Consider the following 10,384-nt stretch of genomic DNA (forward strand, 5'->3'; position numbering starts at 1 on the left):
ACTAAATCCATCCATTTTCTTCCGCTTATCCGAGGTCGGGTTGCGGGGGCAACAGCCTAAGCAGAGAGCCCAGACTTCCCTCTCCCCAGCCACTTCGTCCAGCTCTTCTCGGGGGATCCCGAGGCGTTCCCAGGCCATAGTCTTTCCAATGTATCCTAGGTCTTCCCCATGGCCTCCTGCCGTTCGGACCTAGGGAGGCGTTCGGGTGGCATCCTGAGCAGATGCCCGAACCACCTCATCTGGCTCCTCTCAATGTGGAGGAGCAGCGGCTTTACACTGAGTTCCTCCCAGATGACAGAGCTTCTCACCCTATCTCTAAGGGAGAGACCCACCACCCGGCGGAGGAAACTCATTTCGGCCGCTTGTACCCGTGACCTTGTCCTTTCGGTCATAACCCAAAGCTCATGACCATAGGTGAGGATGGGAACGTTGATCGACCGGTAAATTGAAAGCTTTTCCTTCTGGCTCAGCTCCTTCTTCACCACAACGGATCGATATAGCGTCCTCATTACTGAAGACGCCGCACCGATCCGCCTGTAGATCTCAAAATCCACTCTATCCTCACTCGTGAACAAGACTCCTAGGTACTTGAACTCCTTCACTTGGGGCAAGATCTCTTTCCCAACCTCGAGATGGCACTCCACCCTTTCCCGGGCGAGAACCATGGACTCGGACTTGGAGGTGCTGATTCTCATCCCAGTCGCTTCACTGCGAACCAATCCAATGAAAGCTGAAGATCTTGGCCAGTTGAAGCCATCAGGACCACATCATCTGCAAAAAGCAGAGACCTAATCCTGCAGCCACCAAACCAGGCGCAGTCATGGCGTTGAGGGGATCCTCAAAGCCATGACTGCGCCTAGATATTCTGTCCATTAAAGTTATGAACAGAATCGGTGACAAAGGGCAGCCTTGGCGGAGTCCAACCCTCACTGGAAAGGTGTCCGACATACTGCCGGCAATGCGGACCAAGCTCTGACACTGATCATACAGGGAGACACCCGCCACAATCAGACATGCCGATACTCCATACTCTCTGAGCACTCCCCACAGGATTTACCGGGGACCAAGGTCGAATGTCTTCTCCAAGTCCACAAAACTTATGTAGACTGGTTGGGCAAACTCCCATGCACACTCAAGGACCCTGCCGAGAGTATAGAGCTGGTCTACCGTTCCACGACCAGGACGAAAACCACACTGTTTGTCCTGGATCCGAGGTTCCTCCTCTCCATTACACATGAATAGACCTTACCGGGAAGGCTGAGGAGTGTGATCTACGATAGTTGGAACACAACCTCCGGTTCCCCTTCTTAAAGAGAGGTACCACCACCCCGGTCTGCCAATCCAGAGGTACCCCCCCCGATGTAGACGCAATGTTGCAGAGTCTTGTCAACCAAGACTGCCCCACAGCATCCAAGCCTTAAGGAAGTCCGGACGGAGCTCATATCCCCGGGGCCTTGCCACCGAGGAGCTTTTTAACTACCTTGGCAACCTCAGCCCCAGAAATAGGAGAGCCCACCACAGACTTCCCAGGCACTGTTTCCTCATAGGAAGACGTGTTGGTGGGACTGAGGAGGTCTCGCTTGGCCTGTCGGTATGCCCACTGCCTCTGGAGTCCCATGAGCCAAAAGGACCCGGTGGCTCTTTCTTCAGCTTGACAGCATCCCTCACTGCTGGTGGATTACCGCCACGACAGGCACCAAACACCTTGCGGCCACAGCTTCAATCAGCTGGCTCAACAAGAGAGGAACGGAACATGGTCCACTCAGACTCAATGTCCAGCACCTCCCTCGTGACATGTTCAAAGTTCTTCCGGACATGTTCAAAGTTCTTCAGGAGACTCTGCTAGGTGTTCCCAGCAGACCCTTACAATGCGTTTGGGCCTGCCAGGTCTGACCAGCATCCTCCCCTACCATCGGAGCCAGCTCACCACCAGGTGGTGGTTGGTAGAAAGCTCTGCCCCTCTCTTCACCGAGTGTCCAAAACATGAGGCCGCAAATCCCATGACACAACTACAAAGTCAATCATGCGGCCGAGGGTGTCCTTGTGCCAAGTGCATATATGGACACCCTTATGTTTGAACATTGTGTTTGTTATGGACAATCCCTGACAAGCACAAAAGTCCAATAACAAAGCACCACTTGGGTTCAGATCCGGGTGGCCATTTTTCCCAATCACGACTCTCCAGGTTTCACTGTCGTTGCCAACATAGCGTTGAAGTCCACCAGCAGAACAAGGGAATCACCCGAGGGAGCACTCTCCAGTACTCCCTCAAGGGAATCCAAAAAGAGTTGGTACTCTGAGCTGCTGTTTGGTGTGTAAACACAAACAACAATCAAGACCCGTCACCCAACCCGGAGGCTGAAGGAAGCTACCATCTCGTCTATTGGGTTTAAAGTCCAACGTGCAGCCTTTGAGCCGGGGGGCAACAAGAATTGCCACCCCAGCCTCTCATTAGATGCAACGCCAGTGTGGAATCTCTTCCACTCTGGCGTTGCAAGTAATGAAAGTTCAGTTCAGTCCAGCCCCTCTGAGAGAACAGGTTCCAGAGCCCTTGCTGTGAGTCCAACTATATCTAGCCGGGAACGTCTCCACCTCATGCACCAGCTCAGGCTCCTTCCCTCCCAGCGAGGTGACGTTCCATGTCCCAAGAGCGAGCTTATGTAGCCGATAATCGGACCACCAAGTGCCCTGCCTTCGGCTGCCGCCCAGCTCACACTGCACCCTCTATGACCCAGCCCATGAGTGGTGAGCCCTGGAAGGGGGATCCACGTTGCCTCTTCGAGCTGAGCACGGCTGGGCCCCATGGGGACTGGCCCGTCAATCGCCATCGTGCCACACCTCTGGGCCTGGCTCCACAGGGGAGCCACGGTGACCTGCGTCCGGGCGAGAAAAAATCTAGGTCCTCAATTGTACTTTTAATAAAGGTCTTTGAGCTGCTCTTTGTCTGATCCCTCACCTAGGACCTGTTTGTCTTGGGAGACCATAGAAGCCCCCGGACAACATAGTTCCTGGATCAGTGGGACACGCAAACCACAAAGGTGGCGGCTCAGAAAGCAGGTTGTATAAATATAACTCCAAAACCAAACATGCAATATGTCCAAACATGCCTGTAATATTGTATCAATGTGAGTTTTCCTAGAATCGGTTGTTTTTGTAAGGTTTGCAAATACAAAAATTAGGTTTTACTCACAATGACAAAATCACACTGAATATGACAGTTATTTAAACATAACTCATAAACTACATAAAAAAATGGCTAATAATGCCTGAAATAATGAATCATTGGGAGTTTTACTGAGTTTTACATTTTGCAAACACAAAAAGTAGTTTTTTACTTGACTGTAATGTTTTTAGAACCCTGAGATAATGGGAAAAAGCATTTACTCAATATGACTGTAATGTTCTTAAAATCCTGAGATAATGCGAAAAAGCAATAAAAATGTATTTAAACATTACTCCTAAACAACATGTGCAAAATGGCTAATAATGCCTGGAAACATGTATCTTTGTTAGTTTTACTGGAAAAATGATCTTTTGTAAAGTTTGCAAAGACACAAGCCAGTTTTTTTTTTATTCAATATGACAGTATAACAGTCATATTAAATATGAAAGTTATATAAACATAACTCCAAAACCAAACATGTGTCATGTCTAAAAATGCCTGTAATAATGTATTAATGTGAGTTTGTAAGGTTTGCAAAAACAAAAAGTAGTTTTTTACTCAATATGAAAGTAATGATCTTAGAATCCTGAGATAATGCGAAAAAAGCAATAAAAATGTATTCAAACATAACTCCTAAACAACCCAGGCAGAATGGGTAATAATGCCTGGAGACATGTATCTTTGTTAGTTTTACTAGAAAATGTATTTTTTGTAAAGTTTGCAAAGACACAAGCTAGTTGTTTTTATTCATAAGACAGTATAACAGTCATACTACATTTAAAATTATATAAACATAACTCCTGGACCAAACGTGTGTCATGTCTAAAATTACCTATAATAATGTATTTATGTGAGTTTGTAAGGTTTGCAAAAACAAAAAGTAGTTTTTTCCTCAATATGAAAGTAAGGATTTTAGAATCCTGAGATAATGCGAAAAAAGCAATGAAAATGTCTTTAAACATAATTCCTAAACAACCCATGCAAAATGGGTAATAATGCCTGGAGACATGTATCTTTGTTAGTTTTATTGGAAAAATGATATTTTGTAAAGTTTGCAAAGACAAAAGCTAGTTTTTTTTTATTCAATATGACATTATAACAGTCATACTAAATATGAAAGTTATATAAACATAACTCCAAAACGAAACATGTGTCATGTCTAAAAATGCCTGTAATAATGTATTTATGTGAGTTTGTAAGGTTTGCAAAAACAAAAAGTAGTTTTTTACTCAATATGAAAGTAATGATCTTAAAATCCTGAGATAATGCGAAAAAAAGCAATAAAAATGTATTTAAACATAATTCCTAAACAACCCATGCAAAATGGGTAATAATGCCTGGAGACATGTATCTTTGTTAGTTTTACTAGAAAAATGATCTTTTGTAAAGTTTGCAAAGACACAAGGTAATTTTTTTCATTCAATATGACAGTATAACAGTCATACTAAATATAAAAGTTATATAAACATAACTCCAAAACCAAACATGTGTCATGTCTAAAAATGTCTGTAATAATGTATTTATGTGAGTTTGTAAGGTTTGCAAAAACAAAAAGTAGTTTTTTACTCAATATGAAAGTAATGATCTTAGAATCCTGAGATAATGCGAAAAAAGCAATAAAAATGTATTTAAACATAATTCCTAAACAACCCATGCAAAATGGGTAATAATGCCTGGACACATGTATCTTTGTTAGTTTTACTAGGAAAATGATGTTTTGTAAAGTTTGCAAAGACACAAGCTAGTTTTTTAAAATTAAATATGACAGTATAACAGTCCTACTAAATATGAAAGTTATCAAAACATAACTCAAAAAACCAAACATGTTTTATGTCTAAAAATGCCTGTAATAATGTATTTATGTGAGTTTGTAAGGTTTGCAAAACAAAAAGTAGTTTTTTCCTCAATATGAAAGTAAGGATTTTAGAATCCTGAGATAATGCGAAAAAAGCAATAAAAATGTATTTAAACATAATTCCTAAACAACCCATGCAAAATGGGTAATAATGCCTGGACACATGTATCTTTGTTAGTTTTACTAGAAAAATGATTTTTTGTAATGTTTGCAAAGACACAAGCTAGTTTTTTTAAATTCAATATGACAGTATAACAATCATACTAAATATGAAAGTTATATAAATATAACTCCAAAACCAAACATGTGTTATGTCTAAAAATGCCTGTAATAATGTATTTATGTGAGTTTGTAAGGTTTGCAAAAACAAAAAGTAGTTTTTTACTCAATATGAAAGTAATGATCTTAGAATCCTGAGATAATGCGAAAAAAGCAATACAAATGTATTTAAACATAATTCCTAAACAACCCATGCAAAATGGGTAATAATGCCTGGAGACATGTATCTTTGTTAGTTTTACTAGAAAAATGATCTTTTGTAAAGTTTGCAAAGACACAAGCTAGTTTTTTTTTATTCAATATGACTGTATAACAGTCATACTAAATATAAAAGTTATATAAACATAACTCCAAAACCAAACATGTGTCATGTCTAAAAATGTCTGTAATAATGTATTCATGTGAGTTTGTAAGGTTTGCAAAAACAAAAAGTAGTTTTTTACTCAATATGAAAGTAATGATCTTAGAATCCTGAGATAAAGCGAAAAAAGCAATAAAAGTGTATTTAAACATAACTCCTAAACAACCCAGGCAAAATGGGTAATAATGCCTGGAGACATGTATCTTTGTTAGTTTTACTAGGAAATGTATATTTTGTAAAGTTTGCAAAGACACAAGCTAGTTGTTTTTATTCAATAAGACAGTATAACACTCATACTAAATATGAAAGTTATATAAACATAACTCCAGAACCAAACGTGTGTCATGTCTAAAATTGCCTATAATAATGTATTTATGTGAGTTTGTAAGGTTTGCAAAAACAAAAAGTAGTTTTTTCCTCAATATGAAAGTAAGGATTTTAGAATCCTAAATAATGCGAAAAAAGCAATAAAAATGTATTTAAACATAATTCCTAAACAACCCATGCAAAATGGGTAATAATGCCTGGAGACATGTATCTTTGTTAGTTTTACTAGAAAAATGATCTTTTGTAAAGTTTGCAAAGACACAAGCTAGTTTTTTTTTATTCAATATGACTGTATAACAGTCATACTAAATATAAAAGTTATATAAACATAACTCCAAAACCAAACATGTGTCATGTCTAAAAATGTCTGTAATAATGTATTTATGTGAGTTTGTATGGTTTGCAAAAACAAAAAGTAGTTTTTTACTCAATATGAAAGTAATGATCTTGGAATCCTGAGATAATGCGAAAAAAGCAATAAAAATGTATTCAAACATAACTCCTAAACAACCCAGGCAAAATGGGTAATAATGCCTGGAGACATGTATCTTTGTTAGTTTTACTAGGAAATGTATATTTTGTAAAGTTTGCAAAGACACAAGCTAGTTGTTTTTATTCAATAAGACAGTATAACAGTCATACTAAATATGAAAGTTATATAAACATAACTCCAGAACCAAACGTGTGTCATGTCTAAAATTGCTTATAATAATGTATTCATGTGGGTTTGTAAGGTTTGCAAAAACAAAAAGTAGTGTTTTACTCAATATGAAAGTAATGATCTTAGAATCCTGAGATAATGCGAAAAAAGCAATACAAATGTATTCAAACACAATTTTTAAACCAAACATGTGAATTGTCTAAAAATGCCTGTAATATTGAATTTATGTAAGTTTTACTAGAATCAATTGTTTTTGTAAGGTTTGCAAATACAAAAATTAGGTTTTACACATAATGACATTATAACTTTAACACTCAATATGAAAGTTATTTAATTATAACTCCTAAATACACATGAAACATGTCTAATAGCGTGAAAAAAATTATCTTTGTGAGTGTTGCTAGAAACATTTTCTTTTGTAAGGTTTGCAAAGACACAAGTTAGATTTTTTTAACTCAATATGACAGTATAACGCCACACTCAATATGACAGTTATTTAAACATAACTCCTAAACCACACCTGAAAAATGGCTAATAATGCCTGATATAATGCATCTTTGGGAGTTTTACTGGAAACATATGCTTTTTGTAAGGCTTGCAAACACAAAAATTATTTGTATTGTATTATGTATTACAACATAATTCCTAAACCAAACATGCAAAATGTCTGAAAATGCCTGTAATATTGAATCCATGTGAGTTTTATTTGAATCAGTTGTATGGTTTGCTAATACAAAAATTGGGTTTTATGACAAACACAAGTTAGTTTTTTTACTCAATATAACAGTTTAGCTGTCATACTATATATGAAATTTATATAAACATAACTCCAAAACCAAACCATTATGTCCAAAACTGCCTGTAATATTGTATATATGTGAGTTTTACTAGAATCAGGGTTGCAAATACAAAAATTGGGTTTTATGACAGTATACTGTCACACTCAATATGACAGTTATTTAAACATAACTCAAACAACACATGCAAAATAGCTAATAATGCCTGGAGCATGTATCTTAGTTAGTTTTACTAGAAAAATGGTATTTTGTAAGGTTTGCAAAGACACAAGTTAGTTGTTGTTTTTATTCAATATGACAGTATAACTGTCATACTAAATATGAAAGTTATATAAACATAACTCTAAAACCAAACATGCATTTTGTCTAAAAATGCCTGTAATATTGTATCTGTGTGAGTTTAACTAGATTTAGTTGTTTTTGTAAGGTTTGCAAATACAAAATAAGGGTTTTACTCACTATGACAGTTTACTGTCACACTCAATCTGACAGTTATTTATTTAAACATAACTCCTAAACCACACATACAAAATGGCTAATAATGCCTGGAGATATGTATCTTTGTGAGTTTTACTAGAAACATTATATTGTGTAAGGTTTAGTTAGTTTTTGTACTCAATCTGACAGTATAACTGTCATTCTAAATCCATCCATTTTCTTCCGCTTATCCGAGGTCGGGTTGCGGGGGCAGCAGCCTGAGCAGAAAATCCCAGACTTCCCTCTCCCCAGCCACTTCGTCCAGCTCTTCTTGGGGTATTCCGAGGCGTTCCCAGGCCAGCCGGGGACATAGTCTTTCCAATGTGTCCTAGGTCTTCCCCGTGGCCTCCTGCCACACCTCCCTAGAGGCGTTCGGGTGGCATCCTGAGCAGATGCCCGAACCACCTCATGGCTCCTCTCAATGTGGAGGAGCAGCGGCTTTACTTTGAGTTCGTCCCGGATGACAGAGCTTCTCACCCTGTCTCTAAGGTAGAGACCCACCACCCGGCAGAGGAAATGCATTTCGGCCGCTTGTCCTTTCGGTCAAAACCCAAAGCTGGGAACGTAGATCGACGGTAAATTGAGAGCTTTTCCTTCTGGCTCAGCTCCTTCTTCACCACAACGGATCGATATAGCGTCCTCAATACTGAAGACGCCGCACCAAACCGCCTGTGGATCTCTCGATCCACTCTATCCTCACTCGTGAAAAAGACTCCTAGGTACTTGAACTCCTCCATTTGGGGCAAGATCTCCTCCCCAACCTGGAGATGGCACTCGACCCTTTCCTGCGCGAGAACCATGGACTTGGACTTGGAGGTGCTGATTCTCATCCCAGTCGCTTCACACTCAAGGACCCTGCCGAGAGTATAGACCTGGTCTACCGTTCCACGACCAGGACGAAAACCACACTGTTCGTCCTGGATCCGAGTTTCCTCCTCTCCAGTACACATGAATAGACCTTACCGGGAAGGCTGAGGAGTGTGTTTCACGATAGTTGGAACACACCCTCCGGTTCCCTTTCTTAAAGAGAGGAACCACCACCCCGGTCTGCCAATCCAGAGGTACCACCCCCAATGTTCACGCGATGCTGCAGAGTCTTGTCAACCAAGACAGCCTCACAGTATCCAGAGCCTTAAGGAACTCATCCACCACCGGGGCCTTGCCACAGAGGAGGTTTTTAACTACCTAGGCAACCTAAGCCCCAGAAATAGGAGAGTCCACCACAGATTCCCCAGGCACTGCTTGGCCTGTCGGTATGCCCGCTGCCTCTGGAGTCCCATGAGCCAAAAGGACCCGATAGGCTCTTTCTTCAGCTTGACGGCATCCCTCCCTGCTGGTGGCCACCAGCGAGTTCTAGGATTACCGCCACGACAGGCACCAAACACCTTGCGGCCACAGCTCCAATCAGCAGGCTCGACAAGAGAGGCACGGAACATGGTCCACTCAGACTCAATGTCCAGCACCTCCCTCGTGACATGTTTAAAGTTCTTCCTTATGTTTGAACATTGTGTTTGTTATGGACAATCCGTGACGAGCACAAAAGTCCAATAACAAAGCACCACTTGGGTTCAGATCCGGGTGGCCATTTTTCCCAATCACGACTCTCCAGGTTTCACTGTCCTTGCCAACATGAGCATTGAAGTCCCCCAACAGAACAAGGGAATCACCCGAGGGAGCACTCTCCAGTACTCCCTCAAGGGAATCCAAAAAGAGTGGGTACTCTGAGCTGCTGTTTGGTGCGTAAACACAAACAACAGTCAGGACCCGTCACCCAACCCGAAGGCGGAGGGAAGCTACCATCTCGTCTACTGGGTTAAAGTCCAACGTGCAGGCTTTGAGCAACAACAATTGCCACCCCAGCCTCTCATTGCTTGCAACGCCAGAGTGGAAGAGAGTCCAGCCCCTCTTGAGAGAACAGGTTCCAGAGCCCTTGCTGTGCGTCGAAGTGAGTCCAACTATATCTAGCCGGAACTTCTTCACCTCGCGCACCAGCTCAGGCTCTTTCCCTCCCAGCAAGGTGACGTTCCACGTCCCAAGAGCGAGCTTATGTAGCCGATAATCGGACCGCCAAGTGCCCTGCCTTCGGCTGCCGCCCAGTTCACACTGCATCTGACCTCTATGACCTCAATGGGCCCATGAGTGGTGAGCCCATTGGAGGGTTGACCCACGTTGCCTCTTCGAGCTGAGCCCGGCAGGGCCCCAAGGAGACAGGCCCGGCCACCAGTCGCTCGCCATCGTGCCCCACCTCTGCGCCTGGCTCCACAGGGGAGCCACGGTGACCTGCGCCTGGGCGAGAAAAAATCTAGGTCCTCGATTTGTACTTTTCATAAAGGTCTTTGAGCTGCTCTTTGTCTGATCCCTCACCTAGGACCTTTTCTCAGGGGATCCCGAGGCGTTCCCAGGCCAGCCGGGAGACATAGTATTCCCAATGTGTCCTGGGTCTTCCCCGTGGCCTCCAGGATGA

This window comes from Entelurus aequoreus, linkage group LG17 (assembly GCF_033978785.1).
Source record: "Entelurus aequoreus isolate RoL-2023_Sb linkage group LG17, RoL_Eaeq_v1.1, whole genome shotgun sequence".
Taxonomy (NCBI): Eukaryota; Metazoa; Chordata; class Actinopteri; order Syngnathiformes; family Syngnathidae; genus Entelurus; species Entelurus aequoreus.